The following is a 22491-nucleotide window of genomic DNA, read 5'->3' as shown; positions in this document are numbered from 1 at the left end:
CATCTATAAGCCTAGCCAGCATGTGTTGGCTTTTGCTGCCCCTTTAGATTAGTTCCCTGTGCCTCTGTCCAGCAAAGCCATTAGTTGCCTGTGCCTCTGTCCAGCAGAGCCACAGCAGTGATCCCTGGGGTAAATTTTCTGTTTCCCATCCACTCGTCAAGGTTTCTCTTGAAGAGTGTTAGTGAGGGGCTCTGCCTAATGTAGATTGGAATCCTGTTCCAAAGCATGGGGAGTCTCTGGAACAGGAATCTATCCCTCCAGCATGTACTATTTATTGTTGTGGTGAGGTTTAGATCCCTAGAGTGTGTGGCTCTCTGGAATTTGTTTTTTTTTTTAGGAGGAGCATGTCCATCAATTCAGAGTTGGACATGGCTTTTTATGTCAGGCAGAGATCACTTCTGAGTAAGCGGTATGCAACCAAGTACAGCTGGAGTTTCTTCAGTCGGGCTGCAGTAGGGCATCTGTTTGAGGCCAGTAATCCTCTTGGTGAGGTACTTCTGTGGTCTTTTCAGCTGTTGCAGGTGTCGTGTAAGGTACATCCCAAATGGGGCGTTGTACTCTATGATGGGTCTGATGAGTAGAGGGGCACAATGACCTCTTTTGTTCTAGATGCAAGTCCTTTTGTGATTAGGTGGGTCACATAGAAGGATTTTTCTAACCACCTTGGCAATATGATTATCAAAGGAGAGATTACTACATACTTGGGTCCCCAGATCCTTTATTACATTTTCTGTATTTAGGGGACTACCACGTATGTGGTAGTTCATGGGTACTTTTTTTTTCCAAAGGGGATGATTATGCACTTTTTGGCATTTAGCCTGAGGCCATGATTTTGACACCAGGTATCCTTCTCAGTGAGACCCTTATGGAGGATGTCTGTATCAGCCGCAGAGTCAATTATGGCCCCCAGTTTGCAGTCATCTGCGAACTTGGTCAGCCATAGTCCTCCTGTGCTTGTCTGTACCTCTGAGAAGTATATTCTGAACAGGAGGGGTCCCAGGACTGAGCCCTGGGGGATGCCACTTGTAACTGGTTTAGAGTCAGACCTAGAGCCTACAACTCTCACCATGTGGGTTCTATCCGTGAGCCAATTGGCAACCCATCTTGTGACGTAGGGGTTTATGTTTAGACTGAAATACCAGAATGGGAAATGGTGTAGAAAGCCTTTGTGAGGTCTAGGTAGGCTGTGTGGACCTCCTTTCCCTCATCTAAAGTCTTGGTAACTGTTTCAAAGAAGTCCTCCAGGTTTAGGAGACATAATCAGCCCTTAACAAAGCCAAACTGGATAGAGTCCAAAGTTTGGAGGTTCCCAGTGTCTCTGTTAATGAGTTCCATGATGATGCACTCCATAGCCTTGCAGACCAGGCTAGTCAGGCTTATAGGGCGATAGTTCCCGGGGTCTGTTGAGGCTCCACCTTTGTGGAGTGGGATAACTGTTGCTGTGTGCCACTCTATGGTTATGTAGCATGTAGAGAGGGTGAGTCTGAACAGTGTGTTTATGTGAGGGGTTAGTTAATTTTGGAGCTCATGTAAGACACAGCCTGGGACACCATCCGGTCCCATTGAAGCTGTGTTTTTGGCTTTTGATAGGGCTGTTTTAACCTGTGTGTCAGTGACTGATGGGGCTCTACATTCTTCTGGTATGGTTATGGGCCTTTTAGGGGGTGAAAGGGGGGTGAAGTTTGCACTAAACCTGTCTGCCAGAATGTTGGCAGTGTCAGTCAGTTCAGTGTATTTTGTGCCATTCTGCACTAACTCAGAGCAGATCTGAGAGTTCTTGACATAGCTAAAGAACGCTTTGTGGTTATCTTTGGAGTCCTTGGCAGTTTTTCTTTTGAAGCTAGCCTTGGATGATTTTATGAGGGATCATAGTTTCTTGCTGATACTGATCAGGGATGTCTTTCCTTCTTGGGATTTTACTCTTTTCTGTACTAGTTTCCTCCTTCTATTGTATAGCATGTTTATGGCAGGGATCCACCAGACTGGTTTCCTTTTCTTGGAGGAGTGAGTCTTGGTTTTGCTTGGGATAGCAAAATCCATGCATTATTGCAGGTGCTCTTAGAGTGCCTTTGTAAGGGATTCAGCAGCTTGGACAGCGTTGTCCTTTAGCATGGGGGCTATGAACCTTTCCACCTTAGTCTTATGTAACGGGAAGTTTGCTTTTGAAAAGTTTTTCATAGTGGTTTCCTTTATTGGGGGTGGGGGCAGAATGTGGATATCCAGAGTGATTAGTCTATGGTCTGATCTAACCAGTGAGGGGTTGACCTCCGATGTGGAACACCGGTTCCCCATGTTGGTGGTGACCAGGTCCAATATGTTGTCACCTCTGGCGGGGGTGTTGACCAGTTGATTCAGGGCATTCAAGTTTATAAATTCTAGGAAGCATTGGGCAAGGGAGTTAGTACTTCTCCCAGTTAATGTTTGGGTAATTGAAATCACCCAATACTAGGGCATTTGGTAGGACCTTCATATTTTCCAGTGTCTCCAGAAATGCAGAATGGGGGTTCTGGGTCATGGTGGGTGATATGTAGCAAGCTACAATTTGAATTGCAGCTTTGCCAGTTGTTAGTTGCACATGGATGATCTCTGAGGCATAGTGCTGCGCCACTAACCTGGAGGTGTAGGTATCCTTGTTGAATATGGATACACCCCCACCTTTTGTGTTTTGGTCTGGGTTCTGTGGCCAAAAAGTATGGTATGAGTTATAGCCTAGTAGTGCTGGGGTGCTCTCTGGAGCCTTAAACCATGTTTCTGTTACTGCACAGATATCGATGTTCTCCATACTGAGGAGTGCCTCGAGTGCATGCATTTTGAGGTTTAGACTTCTGGCATTGAGTAGCATTACCCTCAGTTTTTGGTTACTTGTGCTATTTATGGTGGTGGGTTTGTCTTTTGAGCTTTGCCTAAAAAAGGCACTATGGGGGTGGCAAACGACTTGGCCAGTATTTGAAAGCCTAAGGGTGACAGGTGCAAGCCATCTCTTGTGAAGCAACGTGGCTTGTCGAGCATGTCATTCCAGGCAGACAGATACTGAATCCCCTTTGAATGACACCAGAAACTTGGCTAATTGTTGAAATTGATCATTGTTTCTTTATACTGTGGCATCACTCTTGGTGAGGGCAGGATGCTACTCAGCGTCAGTGTCATACCAGCCTGGGCTATGTGATCAGAGGGCACTTCCATGTCTCTTTTCATGTAGTCCAAGAAGGTACATCTCAGGTCATTCACACCAACATGGACAATGACAGAGTCATATTTGTACTTGTTCTGGACTGACCTGGGTGCTTATGTTATGTGGCGGATCCCGGCACCCGACAGGCAGCTAACTGTAACCTTCTCCTTGTCCAGCCTAGTTAGTGGGACATCAGTGTGCCTGACCATAGAGCCGCCTATTACTAGTGTGTTGGGTATGTTATTTTGCCTTAAGGGCTGTGTTTGCATGGCACACTGATTATGTGAAGTATGTGTTTCATGGTTTGTGACGGGGTGTGGAGGTTGCTTGGGTGTCTGCTTTGGAGGTCTCTGTTGCTTTTGAAGATTTTTATTTAGAGCCTCTGAGTATGGTTTTGTGTATTTATATGTGTTATTTGCCAGTGTTGGTTTAGTAGATCTATATGAGACTTGTGGTGTGTTGCAAGTATTTTCCTTCTCCTCTTGACTGTCAGTTCCAGTTTTGGGTTGAGAGAGCTTTGCCTCCAGTTTGGCTGTATAATTACATCTCTCGCATATATTAGTGTTTGGTGGTAGGAGGAGAGGGTTGTCTGTGTACATGAGACAGTTGTAACATTGCCTCAAAATGCCCAGATTCACCAGTTGGACTGGAGAGTACACCTGAAACTACCCTTTGGACATGCCTGAATAGTTAAAGTGAGCTGTTTTACTGATTGGCTGGTACGGATGAATAAAGAGCCTTGTCCTTCTGGACAGTATAGGGGGTCTAGTGCTAGGGTTAATTAGTGCTTGCTATGAGTTTAGAGCAAGTGCTGGGCTGTGAAATGAATGGTTTCAGTGCTTAAGTTGAAAATTTGTTTAGTTCCAAGGGAAAAATTGAAGAGTAGACTTTGTGGAGCCGGGAATAGTTTATCCCTAGCTAACCAGCGCTGCCCGGTGCGAAAAACTGCACAAATGTGTTTTTTATAGCAGGGAAATGAAAGAGATAGAAATTAGCCCAAAATGGCCAATAAACTATTAACTTCTGGGCTGAAACCACTCCTCCAGGGACAGATAGACTGCTCAAAGCTCCCCTCTCTCACAGGTGAACAGAGAAACTTCCTTCTATCCAAGTAAGGTATGGGCAACACAGAAGCTTGTAACACAACCCTGAATTCGGCAATAACCTGAAAACAGGACTATACTAGTTCAGAAAGGAGGGAAACAAGTATATATATATTTTTTTCAGAAAATAAAGCAGTCACAATAAAAAAAGCACTTTAAATGTAAAGAAATGGCTATTGCACTTTAGTGTGTAGCCTACAACAGTTAAACACATTATTTAAAGACAAAAATGACTTTGTTCAGGTGCAGGCAACAAATATGTACAATATGTAGCAGAAACAAGCTTTTCAAATCACAGAAATGCTAAAAAATCAGCATTATAGGAGGAATTAGTTAAAGACAGCAAGAAAATGCAGAAAAATGATACTTAATCACTCCAAAATCTCTCTTTTGTCTCTCTACAGGACACCTGGCAGGCACTTGCTGAGCTGAATACAAGCACAGAAAAGCACGCAAATGTGGATTTTATAGCAGGGAAATGAAAGAGATAGAAATTAGCCCAAAACAGTAAAAAAATACTAACTTCTGGGCTACAGCAAACAAGGCGCACAAATTTCAGAAATAAACAGTTCAAATAAGCAGGCACAATAAGCCTTTAACCAGAAATTCCCAGCTCAGAAGGGCAGAATCTAGCCTCTCCCCCCACAAGAGTGCAGACCACACACCTTCTTAATGTAAAATAATTGGCCTGAAGCCCAAGTGCTTAAACCAGAACTAATGCACTTTTAGAACAACAGACACTGAGCCCTCAATCAGCAATTCCCAATTTAGAAGGATATAAGCTACCTGTCCTGCCACAACAATGCAGGCCACAAACCTTCTTAATGTAAAACAACTGGTCTGAAGCCCAAGTGCTTAAACCAAAAGGCTTAGAATAACAGTTACAATTCAATCAGGCTACTACCAAGCAGTAACAACTGCAGCAGAATAAGTTAATTGAGTACTTTTAAGAAGAAGCACAAGCAAAATAAGGTAATAAAATAGGAAGAAACACAATTACAGTAAAAGCAGATGAATAAAGTGCAATTTTTTATAACAATAGAAAACGAGCAAACTGATTTAAACAAATTTTCCAATTAACCAGTAAAAAAACTCAAAACTGAGCCCTGTTCCAGCAGTCTTCAATCAGACAAGTTCTAACCGCACACTCCTGTCACTGGCATGCAGGGGAACCTTCTCCAAAACAGATGGCCTGGATTAGTGCTCAAGTTATACAAACAAGGCTAGATACAGCAGGCCTGAATCTAGTCTATGCTACAGCAGACAAGGTGCACCAATATCAGAAAAACAGTTCAAATAAGCAGGCCCATGTAGCCTTTAACCAGAAATGTCCAGCTCAGAAGGGCAGAATCTAGCCTCTTTTCCCACAAGAGTGCAGACCACAAACCTTCTTAATGTAAAATAACTGGCCTGGAGCCCAAGTGCTTAAACCAGAACTAATACAGTTTTAGAATAACAGACACTAAGCCTTCAATCAGCAATTCCCAACTTAGAAGGATGTAAGCTACCTGTCCTGCCACAACAGTGCAGACCACAAACCTTCTTAATGTAAAACAATTGATCTGAAGCCCAAGTGCTTTAACCAAAATACTTCGAATAACAGTTACAATTTTATCGGGCTACTACCAAGCAGTAATAAATGCAGTAGAATAATCACAACTGAGTACTTTTAGGAAGAGGCAAAAGCAAAACAAAGTAATAAAGTAGGATGAAACACAAATACAGTAAAATCAGATAAAGTGCAAATTTATTTATTTATTTTTTTATATAGCAATAGAAAACAAGCACATTGATTTAAACAAATTACCCAATTAACCAGTAAAAAAACTCAGAACTGAGCCCTGTTCCAGCAATCTTGAATCAGACAAGTTCAGAGCCTCAGTGGGTATGCCTACATAAATGTTCTCTCTGTATTAGGCAGGATGAGCTAATGAGACTAGACTAGGATAGAGCTGGGACAGAGCTGAACAGATGGGAATTGTAGGCGTGTCTGAAATCAAAATATGATCTCACTGTACTGGGTTGAGTGAGCAAATGAGATGAGTCCAGGAGGAGTGTTCAAACACAAATTTACAGGAGGGGCAGTCAATTCCAAAGCCACCACGATTAATACCACAAGAACAGAAAGGGCGGGTGGGAAAACTAACTGCAGACAGAGAGATAGCTCACAATTTTCAGTGAACAAATAAATAAGCAGATAAATGCAGTACTATTTTTAACACAATATTCAATCTGGAGTGGTGTAATATACATGATGTAGATGTAATTATATTAGAAGACAAGATTTTTAACAAATGAAGAAAGATTACAGAGAAACTATAAGGAGGAAAGATAATTAGGAATTTGGAAAATGAGAGATGTTCTGGAATACCCGTATTTTGTAGATCTACAGTAAAGATATTAGATGTAACTTTAGCAGAATATGAAGATTAACCACTGTATATTTAAAAAGAAAGAACAAGTATATATAATTATAACATTATATGCCTATACTAACTGTAAAGAAAGAGAAAGCTTATTCCATCAGATTTTAGACTATGTAGTGATAAATATGAATATTATAATAACAGGAGAGTTTAATTGTGATTTAAGAGGCAAGTGTGTAAAGAAAGGAAATTATATAAGAAAAATGCTAGAAGTTATAAAATTTGGCAAGTTAAAACTTTGGGGCAAAAATCCATAGACTTACAAAAGGGGTATATATATATATATATATATATATATATATATATATAGAACTGAAATAGGTTATTTTATAGTACTGGAAAGTTTAGTTATAGGAGAAGGGCAAATTTCTAGCCAGTCCCCTAGGCAGCACCACTCCAACTTAATGCAAAACCTAACTAGTTTCAGTGTGCATAGGTTTTTAATTTAATTCTAAAATCATCCAACTGGACATTTCTAAACAAACAAACAAATAAACACTTTAGATGAGGCAGCACATGAATTTAATAATATCTTTCTTAAGATATCTTCTTTGACATACTAAATGAACATGCCCCCCCACCAAAAAAAAAGAAAAAAGTTAAATTGAACCCTGCTCCTTAGCTATCACACATAACTAAACAACTAATAAGAATAAGGGACAAAGCCTGGAAATTATGGTAAACTCAGAAAAATCATCATAAAAATTTACAATGCTTCAGGCACATCAGGAATACAACCATGTGTAGTATAAAACTGGACAAAAAAAACACTACTGCAGTATGTAGGAAACTCAGTAAAACAGTTCAAAATGCTTTTGGATATCCATCAAGAACTTACAAAATCCAAGTCACATTAAATTGTTTGAAGATACCCCAGCAAAAATATCCAACAAATTTAACAATCACTTTATACAATCCATCACCTCAGTGCTAAAAACCAGTGCTATGTGCAATTCAGAAACTTTGCCAAATCTGAACTCTCAGAAAGTCTATTTCCCTCTATAACCTGTATCCACCATATCAGTAAAAAACAAATCACCTTAAACTGAAAACCACATCCCTGTTGCAGATAATCTTCCAACAGAATATCTGAAAAACAGCTGTTGAGTGCCTCGCCTACCATATAATTATCCTAACAAATAGAATAATTAATGAATGTCATGTCTCCACGATATGGAAAAATGGCATATACAGAGTCATTTCACAAAGGAGGCCCAAATATTGACTATGAAAATTTCAGGCCAATCACCATACTACCTCCAATATCATAAATCCCCCCCAAAAATGCATACACACTCAATTACATAACAACCTTAGCGTAATTTACCTTCTTTTATCAACATGACATGTCTTTTGTCCTAACCATAATACCGGCTCAGTCTTACTAGATTTTATTGACACAATTATTTCTTGACTTGTCAAAGGCATTCAACACAGTCTTCCATCATCTACTACTATAAAAGCTGTCTTCTTTAACCCTCTCTCTTACCTCAGTCTCCTGGTTTAAAAGGTATTTAGACTGATAACAAGCTGTAAAGTGACAAAATGAGTATACCTCCTTTCTTTCTGTGACAGTTGCCATACCACAGGGATCCATATTGGGACCAATCCTGCATAATGTAGTCATAAATGACTTACACTCGGCAACCAGGCATACTACTCTGATTCAATATGCTGATTATAGGTTCATAAGTTCATAGGTGTGTACTAGGCTAATGGCCCTGGAGCCTTTACAAGCCTAGCCCATAGAAGTGCCCTAACATAGTGCCACCCAATGTTAGTTCCCAGTGCATCTATCAAGTAGAGCCACTGGAGTGATCCCCAGGGTGAACTTTATATTTCCTATCCACTCATCAAGATTTCTCTTGAAGAGGTCCAGTGAGGTGCTCTGTTTGACATGTATGGGAAGTCTATTCTAGAGCATGGGCAGTCTGTGGGTTATGAACCTGTCCCTCCAGCATGTTCTGTTGATTGTGGTAATGAGGTTTAGGTCTCTGGAGCGTGATGATTCTGCATTTATCTGCTCTGCCTTACCCCACACAGATTAGAAGAATTGACCCGTCCATTGAAGCTTGAATAGACAACTCAGAACTACTATAGTAAGCCCCCCCCCAAAAAAAAAAATGTAAAGAGTCGTTTAACTTTACTTCATCCAACAACACTAGGGTAGAAATTGTACCAACTGTACCATAGGTTCATAGGTTCATAGGTTCATAGGTTTATACTAGGCTATCTGCCCTAAGGCATTTATAAGCCTAGCCCAAATTATTGTGGCTTACGCCACCCCTTATATGAAAAAATACTGTGCCCATTAGTTTGTTGTGCCTCTGTCCAGCAGTGACCCAGAGATGATTCCCGGGGTAAACCTACGATCTCCCATCCACAGGTCTAGATTTCTCTTGAACAGAGTCAGCGAGGTGCTCTGCCTCACATGGACCGGATTTTATTCCACAGCATAGGAGTCTCTGAGTGATAAATCTATCCCTCCAGCACGTCCTATTTATATCCGTTAAGGTTTAAGTCGCTTGCTCTAGTGGTTTTGGTGGATTTGGATTTTTGAGGTGGAGCATGTCCATTAATTCCGGGTTGGACATGGCCTTGTATGTCAGGCACATGTCACCTCTGAGCAGACGGTATGCGACTGAATAGAGCTGGAGTTTCTTCAATCTGGCAGCATATGACAGATTTTGGAGTCCCTTTATCCTTTTGGTGAGGAACTTTGGGGTCTCTCCAATTGCTGCAGATGTCGGGTGAGATACATCCGAATGGGGCATTGTACTCATCATTGGTCTGATAAGTGAAGAGTACAGGGGAACAATGACCTCACTAGATCTGGATGTGAATCCCTTCATGATCAGGTGGGCAATGTAGAAGGTATTTAGACTGATAACAAGCTGTAAAGTGACAAAATGAGTATACCTCCTTTCTTTCTGTGACAGTTGCCATACCACAGGGATCCATATTGGGACCAATCCTGCATAATGTAGTCATAAATGACTTACACTTTCGGCAACCAGGCATACTACTCTGATTCAATATGCTGATTATAGGTTCATAAGTTCATAGGTGTGTACTAGGCTAATGGCCCTGGGCCTTTACAAGCCTAGCCCATAGAAGTGCCCTAACATAGTGCCACCCAATGTTAGTTCCCAGTGCATCTATCAAGTAGAGCCACTGGAGTGATCCCCAGGGTGAACTTTATATTTCCTATCCACTCATCAAGATTTCTCTTGAAGAGGTCCAGTGAGGTGCTCTGTTTGACATGTATGGGAAGTCTATTCTAGAGCATGGGCAGTCTGTGGGTTATGAACCTGTCCCTCCAGCATGTTCTGTTGATTGTGGTAATGAGGTTTAGGTCTCTGGAGCGTGATGATTCTGCATTTATCTGCTCTGCCTTACCCCACACAGATTAGAAGAATTGACCCGTCCATTGAAGCTTCAATAGACAACTCAGAACTACTATAGTAAGCCCCCCCCAAAAAAAAAAATGTAAAGAGTCGTTTAACTTTACTTCATCCAACAACACTAGGGTAGAAATTGTACCAACTGTACCACATACTAAACCTCTTGGAGTCATGACAATGATCCCCATATGCAAGTAACAGTCAAAAATATATACAGAAGCTTGGCCTCTTGTAATAAGGTAAACATTTCCCCACAGATAAAGACACAGAAAACCACAAAAACCTGCTCACATCACTATACACCTCTCAAATTGGCACAAACCTGCCACCATTTTATAGAGCAAAACTCAAATAATATTAATAACAAAATCACAAAATCTGCTGCAAATCTATCTTACTATACCTGGTACTGCCAAGCTCCCAGACTGTTAACTACCCCACATCCTTTCCCAATCCCACAATGTAATTTACAACCCAGACTAATGTTAAGCCCTTAATCTATGATTTTACGCTGTAATCTGAACAGAAATCTATGGTCCCTAGTCAAATCTCTAGTTACCATAAATGCATCTCTAAGTACATCTGGAGATGCACTGTACAGGGATCTTAAATGGCACATAACACAATCATAGAGCTGTCAATGTTCATACCCAGGACAAAATGTGGACATACTGTCAAACAAATGTTCTTTTTTAATATATATGTATAAAGATGTGAATTTTATATATAAAGCTTTGCATATTATGTTTTGTTTATGTATCTAGCCTGTATAATCTTTACTATATATTACTACTGGTATTTGCCATGTAAAGCTTGTATACTGATTTGTTATTGTTGAGGAGTTTTTCTACCTTGGTCTCCACTAGACAGAGGTTATCATGTCCATTCAGACAATCCCCATTAACAAATGCAAAATTAAATAAAATAATGAAATCCTGCAAGGAATCTTCAGTTGTGAAAGTACTTTATTTGCCATATTGTTACTGTGGTTAGTCAATGTAAGGGATTACTCAAGAGTTAATCATAGGTATTTGTATTCAGAAATGTTAGAGATTGTATTACCTGTACTATGTTTGAGAATGATTGGTTATAAGCTTGTTAATTTTGGGTAGAACCAAATATCATTACATTTGTTTTTTGTAGGACTGAGAAGCAGTTTGTTGTCTATGAAAGTTTTTTTTTTCTGTAGTTGTGCTTGCAGGATTGCATATGATTTATTGGCTTCCAAATGTTATCAGTTTAAGCAGTGAGATTAGCCCCCGGATTTACTATTCCTCTATGCAGGACTAGCTTAGTCCTGCACGGAGGTGGCCGTTTAGGAGCAGAATGGCAGCGCACCATGCATAGTAATGAGGCTCGCTGCCTGAGCTCGTAATCTTACATGGAGCATGTAAGAGTGCAGGGGGCATGTCTGAGAGCAGAGCTCTCAGAATATACATGCCCCCACAATGAAGAACAGCAGAAAGGGATAAGAAATGAGTGAGACTGCTCATTGGTGTCTGCATATCCCCACCAACAGTCCCCCTTGTGTACAACAGCAAAAGTATACAGAAATAAAATGAACAAACCCTTTATTTTTTTTTAAATCCGATTAAAGCTAACCTTAGGTGCGCAGGTGTGCCTATCGCTTTGCTACGGTTAATGCAGCTTAATTGGCTGAAGAGGATAACAAGGAAGATATATGCAAATGACGCAGCATAGCAGTAGTGTAGTGGGCATAGCATTCACCTTACGAGCAGGCATTCCCTGTTCAGGTCTCACTGCAGGCACATTCCATTTTCCATGGCAAAGCACATTATGACTAATATTTATTCTGCATAACCCACTAAATAATATATGTTTATGAATATGTAGAAATGCAGCAGAAACCAGCATACAAACAATCTACAGCAAACACTATTTATTTTAGCGCTTTCGTCTGCCTTAAGCCTTTGACATCATCAGAAACACATTTTACAACAATTAATTTACTTAAATACTCATACCCCCATCACATGATCACCAAAAGAAACTCTTCCCCTGTGGTAATTTAAAAATACAAAACCCTTTCTCTTCCATAGAATTAAGTTAGAAAATATTTCCTACTATGATGAATATCTCATATATTAAGCTGACATTCTAAACTAGAACAAAGTAGATATGGTTAATAGATCAACAAATAAATAAATATTCCAATATATTACTGTTATCAATAAATACTTATATGAATAAATATGAATATTAAAATACATGTATAAATATATGACTAATAATATATAAATAGTACATAGTATTTTAACTTGATGAAAAAATAAATATATTGTATTGTTATTATTGAAAGACTTAAAAAATATATGAAAATACTTGTAGAAAAATATATATGAAAAATACATATAACGTACATGAAAAACTGGCAAATGAAGCATTTACATGTGGAAATCTGACCTTAGTTTTAACAAACTAGTAACGGATATAGTCTCGTTGAGACCCAGTGGGGCTGATGCATTGCACCTGAGTTGCCATATTAACTCTCTATATTCCAAAAATATTTCTTTTGGACCACCCCTTTTATCCTTATCCACTATCTGCTCCAAACCAACAAATTTAAAAGAATGACCACTCAATTCAAAAATGTGCTTAGCCAGGGCATTACTCAGATTAACTCTACGTATGTCATAATAGTGTTGATATATGCGTTTATTCAGGGCATTTTTTGTTTTCCCAATATAAAACTGACTACATTGTTGACAATTTGCAATATACACTAGACACTTACTGAGGCAATTTAACTTTTGTTTTAGTTTAACTTCCCCATATCCCATAATTTGGACCCTGTCTGTTTCTAAAATATAACAACATTGTGCACATTGCCCACATTTTTTCATCCGCCCAACTCTCTCTCCAGGGCTACTTCTCTCAATTATATTCTTAAAGTTGGAATTCCTTTTATAAATTACCAATGGTTTTCCACCCACCTTCTCCCTATATTCCAAATCATTAGTCAGAATGCTCCAATTATTAATAATCACATCCTTAATGTCATAAAAAACTGGGCTAAATGTAAAATCATAGCCTGATTAAACTTCATAGCTCTTATATCACATGTACTACTATTATTCACTGTGTCAGTATCTGAAACGGTGGCGCCGGTATTTGGACCTAACAATGGAAAAAAGTGTCCCTCAGTTCTTTTAATTGTCATTTCTTGTAATATGGGATCAATAAAAAATTCTGGATAACCCCTTCTTAATAACATACCCCTCAATTTCTCAATTTCTTGAATAAATATTTGTAAGTCACTCACCATTCCAGCCAACCTCACCCCCTGTCCAGATAGTGGATAAGGATAAAAGGGGTGGTCCAAAAGAAATATTTTTTGGAATATAGAGAGTTAATATGGCAACTCAGGTGCAATGCATCAGCCCCTCTGGGTCTCAACGAGACTATATCCATTACTAGTTTGTTAAAACTAAGGTCAAATTTCCACATGTAAATGCTTCATTTGCCAATTTTTCATGTACGTTATATGTATTTTTCAGATATATTTTTCTACAAGTATTTTCATATATTTTTTAAGTCTTTCAATAATAACAATACAATATATTTATTTTTTCATCAAGTTAAAATACTATGTACTATTTATATATTATTAGTCATATATTTATACATGTATTTTAATATTCATATTTATTCATATAAGTATTTATTGATAGTAATTTATTGGAATATTTATTTATTTATTGATCTATTAACCATATCTACTTTGTTCTAGTTTAGAATGTCAGCTTAATATACGAGATATGCATCATAGTAGGAAATGTTTTCTAACTTAATTCTATGGAAGAGAAAGAGTTTTGTATTTTAAATGACCAAAGGGGGAGGGTTTCTTTTGGTGATCATGTGATGGGGGTATGAGTATTTAAGTAAATTAATTGTTGTAAAATGTGTTTCTGATGATGTCAAAGGCTTAAGGCCGACGAAAGCATTAAAATAAATAGTGTTTGCTGTAGATTGTTTGCTGGTTCCTGCTGCATTTCTACATATTAGTTTGTTGCAACTCGAGTTTTTTTCTTGGAACATATATTTACGAACTAGAGTACTGCAGTAAATGCACATGTGAGATGTTAGTATCATACTGAATAAAGCACTAGTAAGCAGGTTTAAGCACCAATAAGCAGTAGTAAGCATATGTAAGCAATAGTAAGTGAGCTTAAGTCCGTTTGCACGGGGGTAAGCAATGAGCACACAGGTTAAGCAATTCTGAAGCTAGCTCTTTGTAAGCAGACGTAACCGGAGGTTAGCAGTGTTTACCGTTGTGCAAACCCATGTAAACCCATTTACAACTGCTCAAAAGTGCCTTAATCACTCTGTATCCAACAGCCCTTGTTCTGCCCATCAACAAAATGAACAGCCATGCAGGTCTCGAACCCAGGACCTTATATGCCATAGTCATAGTAATTAACCACCAAGCCATCAGAGAAGTACAGAAGAATGAGGTATCAGCAGGCAAGTCTTCACCATAGTAAAACCAAACTGAACCTGTGAAAGGAATCAGTATACAGACATATGTGCCTTAACCCACTACATAACATAAATATGTGAATTGAAATACAGCAGTAAGTCCAGTAGTCAGGTGTAATTGTAACAGAGTGTTAAAGTCACCAATAAAACACAGGGTCCCCATACAGTGTATGTACACATGAATCATGGATACCAGGCATACATATAAGGTGTAATGAATAATAAATCAAGGCCAAAAAGGAATTACAATGCAAAGTCTAATGTAAGCAATGCTAAGCATTGCACAGGCCAGCTTAGGAGGTGTAAGCAATGTGTAGGCCAGCTAACACATTGTGCCCAGTGTTATACCGCTTTAAACAATGCCAACCCTAGGTAAGCAGGTTTGCCCATACCCTAGCCTTTTCAAAATTGGCCAGTCATGGAAACGTGCGGGAAATCAGCCCTATTTAAACCTAAGAGGCAGGAATACATCTCATAACTGGTTGTAGCTTCCCCTTGCAGGCACCATGTCAGGAAGGGAAGAAAGTGTGCACTTTCGGGCACAGAGCTGGTGCATCCAGGAGTCCAGAGTCATGGCAGGATTCCTTTTCAAAGACCATGATCAGAGACTGTTGCAGGGCCAGTACCAGGGCTCCCAATATAAGGCAGAGGCCTGGGACCGTCTCGCCCGTGACCTCACCAGTGCCACTGGCATACCCGGAACTGGTGAGCAGGTCAGACATCACTATGCTGACCTGAAGTGGCATAAAGGGGACCTCCTGAAGCAGTGTAAGGGGTACCTTTTGGAACAGTGGATCCAAGAGGCTAGAGCAGCAGGGGATGTTCCAATTGTGTGTATCACCCCACTATGTGTGTAATACTTGCCTGCTCAGGTATATCATGGCTAGGTATGGCTAAATATTCCTCTTATGTCCTCCACAGCTGCAATGGAGTGGGCTGCGAACCAGGAGGCCCACATCAGTTTCCTGGCAAGCCTGAGACACGAGGCAGGTCAGTAATACTCATACATTTACTGTCATAGGAAATAAAACTAAAAGTAGTAGTAAATTAATTGCCTGTATAAAACTTGTATTGTGCAAGGAAAGTACTGCATACACTAGAGAATATGGCAGGAAGAGTCTCATATCATTTGTATGTAAATAAAAGTGTAATAGCCTGACAATAAAGGTCTAACTGCTGGACTGCATGTGTATACTCTGGTATCATATGGTAATGTAGATTCGCAATCATGTAATAGTACTGTTGTATTAAGCACTGTTACCCACAACATGCACCATAAATTGAATGTGTATGAATGCCTGTATATGACAGGTGTAATCCTCAGAGGCCATTTAGTACAACTGAGAGACACATAGACAGAAAACAGGGAAAATGCAGGCAACAAAACCCGAATAGCACATGCAACTGAGATGTGAACTGTTGTTTTTTAGCATACACAGCCATGGTTCAAATCTTGCCAGTGGTGGTATTTTGCATACAGAATCATACCCACAACTGTACAGATATGTCCAAAATGTCCAGTAAAGTGGCCCATATCTGTTACCTATCAACCTGTCCCCCTGGGAAATTAGTGGGATGATCCCAGACTTATAGGCAGCAAACAGGAAATACAACTAATTGACACACATTTATGAGAACAAAGCTGGCACACTAGCAACTCCCCAATACCTTATGAGACTAAGAAGCCACGTATGTCCCATTTACACCCCAACTTGTCAAGCTGTGGTCATAGTGTGTACAGTAACAGAGTGAGATGTATGTGTATAATAGTAATTTGGAATCTGGTACTGTGTGTGGGAACATTCAGGTAGTGCTAATAAACATTCCTCCCACAGGTCTGTCAGATACCAACACTGTGCCCAGAAATACAAGAATGATACCCAGTACTGGTATTGTTTACAATGGAATTGTATGGCAGTGCGACTGATGCAGCTGCTCTGAATAATGAGGATTACACATCACTGTTGCCCACACTGTCCTACAAAACATAACTGTCTAGGAAATCTGTATAAGAGTGTTGTAATATAAGGTCAGAATGCAAAAGCACAGGGGATTAATAAGACAGAAAGCAGATCGGAGATATACAGAAATATCTATATAGCAGACACAACTGTGGTGGACAGTGTTTAAGTTGTAGCAGACATAGCCATGGTCTGAATCCTGGGAGTGGAAGTAGGCTGCATACAGAATCATACCCCACAACTGTACAGATGAGGCCAGAATGTCCAGTATTTGGGCCCATATCTGCTGCCTGTCCCCCTGGTAAGTCTGTGGGATGATCCCAGATGTTTAGCCAGCAAACAGGGAATACAAGTGATTGTCAAACATCTATGAGAACAAACCTGTCACTGGAGCAACCCACGAAACTGTTAGGAGAGTAATAAGCCAAGTATGTCCTATCTACACTCCCATACCATCAAGCTGTGACCAGAGTGTGTACAGTAACAGAGTGAGATGTATGTGCACAATACTAATGTGTAAACAGGAAGTTTGTGTGGCAACAGTCAGGTAGCGCTAACAAACATTGCTCCCACATGTATGTCGGATACGAATACTGTGCTGAGAAATAAAAACCATTATAACCTGTACTGGTACTGTTCACTCTGGTATTGTAGGGAATTATGAGTGTTGCAGTTTCCCTGAATAATAATGTATCACTGATCAGTGGCACCCACACTGTGCTACATAATATAACTGTGTAGGAAAGCATGTATATGTGTGTGTCAGGTCACTAAAGGTTGAAGAGGGCAATATTCTAGATATGTCCCGGCACACCTGCATGTGGTCAACACATGGTCAGAGTCTGTGCAAAAAGAGTTGGATAGCTATGTGCAAAACATCAACCCAGAATCTGGGAGTATGTGTAGAAACAGTTAGTCTTAACAAACATTCCCTCCACAGGTATACCAGGTAAGAGGTGTATACTGCAGGTAAAACCAGTTCATGTATATTTATTTATTTATCTATTTTTTTATTTTACATTTGTTAACCGGGCTAGTCTAGCTGGATACATGTCCATTTTCAGTAGAGGCCCGGGGAGAAAAGCTCCACAATAAAAATGGGTTAGTAAAATCAAGTGTTGTTATACATTCAAATAAGAAATATTATACAAAAGTAGGTGTTACAGAGAAAAAACTGGTTCATAAGTATTACTAGCAAAAATACTTTACAATAGTGAAAATAAGCAAGCATAAATATATATATATATTTTTTTTTAATTAAGGGTGAATATAAAGGTTGAGAAAATAGAAAGTTTTAGTCAAGGTTTGTAAAGGACAGAGCTAATGAGAATTAAGCACAGGATTTAGCTGCTTTTTGAAGGTTCAAACACTAATACTATACTAACCTAGAAAAGGTTTGAGGGGGTGAAAAGGGTAGAGGGAGTAATAGTTTAGTCAGGGTTAGTACAAGGACAGAGCCATTGAGACTTAAGCAGAGTTTTTAGCTGCTTCTTGAAAGTGGGTAGAGAAATAATAGTGGTGAGTTCATGAGGGAGCTTGTTCCAGATAGGTCAATGCAGTTGGCGAACAAACAGTCTCCAGCTTTGTTGTTGGATTTATAGGGTGCTGCTAGTAGCTTTGTAGCGGAGCGCAAGGATGATAGATTTTTATAAGGAGTAATAAGGGTACTAAGTATTGTGGTGTTAGAAGGTTGACAGAAGATTTTGTGGGTGATGGTAAGTTGCTGTAGTCGTATTTGATTTTGTAGTTCCAACCATACTAGTTGTTTAAGATTAGAGCAATGATGGGTTCTAAAAGGGGCTCCTGTGGCAAATCTTGTAATATTATTATAAGATACTGCTAGTTTATTGAAATTAGATTTTGATAAGTTTGTGAAAATAGGTGAGGCATAAAGAAGGGTAGAGAGTAAGTGTGTTTGAGCTAAAGTACTTCTGGCTAAGGTAGTTAGGAAGGGTTTGAGCCTGTAGAGAGATCCAAGTTTTCTATTGACTGACTTGATGGTTAAGTTAATATGGGCATCGAAGTTTAGATTATGGTCTATTGTGACACCTAAAAGTTTGGTAGTTGAGTTAGGGGATATTATTGTGCCATTGTTTGACATTATATCGAAGGTAAAGGTCAAAGATTTCTGTGATGGGGTAAAAAGTAATAATTTAGTCTTTTTGGGATTTAGTAAGAGGCCATGCTGATAGAACCAGTTTTCAGCTGCTGTGAAGACTTGTTGTGTAGTGGTCTGGAGCATAATTGGGGAGGATGCTGAACATATCAGAGTTGAGTCATCAGCATATTGTATACATATGGATTGAGGAAGGGACATATTTAGTTTGTTGATAAAAATAGAAAAGAGGAGAGGTCCCAGTATTGAGCCTTGTGGCACTCCAATTGTGATGGGAAGAAGAGATGGTATTTGATTATCCCAAAGAACTGCTTGTTGTCTATTTTCTAAATAGGATTTAAACCACTGGATAGCTGTATAATGATGAAAACAGCCATATCACTGTCCAAATAAGGCAATAGGGTAGTGTAGTAAGATTTGTAAGGTACAGATAACAGCACTGACTAGGAAGGTAATGTGGACTACAGGAATATACCAGTTGTTAATTGACATCTTTCCCCCCCACCATATCTCCAACAATAATTAGCATATCCACCCCAACTGGAATGTAATGACACCTATGTTCTGATTATGTCCAATTGTCTGATAAATATTTTAATTGTTCCCATGCATGTACTATAATGAATTATTCCAACATTAGATAAAACAGATAAAACACATGTGCTTGACCAAACACTTATAAACACTTATATACTTATATTCATTGTATATAAGTGCTTGTTCAAGCACTGTGTTTTATATGAAGAAGTCTGAAATTGTTCAGATGAAAACATTTTATTTTTTTGAGTGTAGCGTTAATATTTCTTGCTGACTTGCTGAATAAATCTGCACTGTTTTATGACTCCTCATTCCATTTTTCGGTTATTTGTGACTATTTTGGAATGTTGTTCTCTTTTGGTTCTATTACTAACCCACATATGATGATGAAATCTAAATACTATAACATGTTTGGAAAGGCCGTTCCTAGCGGACCCACCTGTCCCACCTCAGCTGGCCATGGCACCGGGCACCAGCATGTCTGGGGCCCAACCCGGAACCTCCCTGTCCATTGGTCCTGCACCATCTACCACCTTCAGGTGGAACCACCTCAGAGGATGGGGCTCACCCCCCTGTGAGTGGGCACAGACAGGTAACTGTCACCCATCACCAGGTCAGGGACATGGTACGTAGAGAGCTCAACCAGCAGCTTGGTGATCTTCTATGCCAGTTTGAGGGCCATGTGTCGCAACTAGAGTGTCAGCCTGGCTCTGTGACTCAGCCCCCAGGACAGCTACCATCATGGCTGTGAAGGTGCAGTGGTGACTGCCCAAGGGTGGGGACCTCAGTCCCACTGTTTCCACTAGAGGGCTCATGGGCTTCTGATTTCCCATTACCCCACCCCATCAAGGTGTTTACCCCCACATATGTCATATACCGCCCCTGTATGCATCTTGTTTGTCTTGTCTGTTAACCTACCCAACCTACCTCCCCAATACACCTACTACCCCTCCCCAACATCCCATTCTCACCTGAAAAAAAAAAAAGGGCAATCTGTTCCACAAAAAATATCTCGCCCCATACATAACTGTCCATTTCACACATGTGTCCACTGGACACATGTAATCTGGTCTAATTGGCATCACAACCTATTTTTGCCCCACCCCCTCCAAGGGGTTTGAGTGTCCAAATCTACCTCCAAATTCAGTGTATATGCACAGCTTTTGCTGTAGAAGAAATGGGCTGCTATGGATTTTCCCCACACCCTTCCAGCACATGCCTAGCTATTTCCCCTACTGTCTTTCTCTCTTTGTGCCCCTTTTTCACCACTTTCCTATCAACCCTTTTTTTCTTTTCTTTTAAAGAATTTAGCGTAGGGGTAAGTGGGAGTAACCACTTTTAAGTGGCAGTAAGTAGGTTTCAGCCTGTTTGCATGGGGGTAAGCAATGCCTACACTGGTTAAGCAATTTAGAAGTTAACTGAGTATAAGAAACTGTAACCGGAAGTTAGTAGTGCTTACCTCCACGCAAACCGACGCAAACCCGCTTACAACTGCTCAAAAGTGCGTTAATCACTCTGTATCCAACGGCCCTTGTTCTGCCCAGCAGCAAAATAAACAGCCTTTGCAAGCCTCAAACCCAGGACCCAGCACACCATAGTCAAAGTGATTTACCACTAAGCCATGTCAGATATACCTAACCCTGATGTTTTCACAAAAATATCATTCAGCCCAGTCATTCAACAGTACAGGAAATGTATTTCAACATGTAGATGTACATCTGTGTGTGTACATATATATATATATATATATATATATATATATATATATATATATTTATATATATATACATATTAATATCTAAATATAAAAAACATATCTATATATGTAGATATATATATATATATATATATATATATATATATATATATATATATATATATATACACATCTATATATATATATATATATATATATATATATATATATATGTATATATATATATATATATATATATATATATATATATATATAGATATATACACACACACACACACACACACACACACACACACACATATACACATACAAATGCCTACATCTATAGATATGTATGTCTACATCTATATATCTAAATATATACAGCAAGTTATATATATACGTAAGCAGAGATATATATATATATATATATATATATATATATATAGGTATATACGGACATACATCTGTAGATAACAATGGGAAAAATAACAAAAACATATATGTCCACATGCACTGTTAATGGGTTTGAGAGGCCCCAAACAATATATGTCTTGTACAAATAGGCATACCTCCCCACAGCCAAACACGTCCGTCCTGCAATACACTACCAAGTGTTGCAGATCCCACAACCAGGACCTGACACGACATAGGCATCCCTAGGATACATATACACAGACACATATATGCAGATACAGATATACATATATATATATATATATATATATATATATATATATATATATATGGATCCCTATCACAACACCGACACGCCACAAACCCGACACTCAAAACAACGACACCAAAACACCAAAAACGCACAAAACCGACAACTCACAAAACCGAACACCATAACACCGACACCCAAAACACCGACACACAAAACGTAAACTACACATAACACACAACTATACATGCACTAACCCTAACCCAAACCCTAATCCTAAGGTCCGACACTACCGCACACTTACCCTACCTGCACCCTAACCCTAACTTAACCCGCCACTAAACCTACATTCCATCACTATCGCACACTTACTCTACCCGCACCCTAACCCTAACTCACTTAACCCGCCACTACATCTAAAGTCCGTCACCACAGCACACTTACCTTTCCCGCACCCTAACCCTAAATCCCACACTATCTCACACTTTCCTGTCCGCTCCCTAATGCTAAATCCCTCACTATCGCACACTTACCTGTCCGCTCCCTAATGCTAAATCCCTCACTAGCACACACTTACCTGTCGGCTCCCTAACGCTAAATCCCTCACTAGCACACACGTACCTGTCAGCTCCCTAACGATAAATCCCTCACTATCGCACACAGGTTTGCATAAATGGGAAAGCTTTATTTGTGTACTATTACAGTTGTATATGCCATGCTGTTTAGACACGGACATCCATATAAACTGAGTAATTCAACTGTGAAACAATTATACTAATACACTAGTCTGGAAAAGTTAACAAATGTTGCTGTACAGGCCAAGGCCATCAAGTAGTACAATAGTAAAGAAAGACTGGGCCACAGGATACCAAACAATCAACAGTAAGTAATGCAGATGTATAGTTCAGC

The sequence above is a fragment of the Protopterus annectens genome, chromosome 10.part0, assembly GCF_019279795.1.
Source record: "Protopterus annectens isolate FY-2018-M chromosome 10.part0, PAN1.0, whole genome shotgun sequence".
Classification (NCBI taxonomy): domain Eukaryota; kingdom Metazoa; phylum Chordata; order Ceratodontiformes; family Protopteridae; genus Protopterus; species Protopterus annectens.
This window is presented reverse-complemented; position numbering follows the sequence as displayed.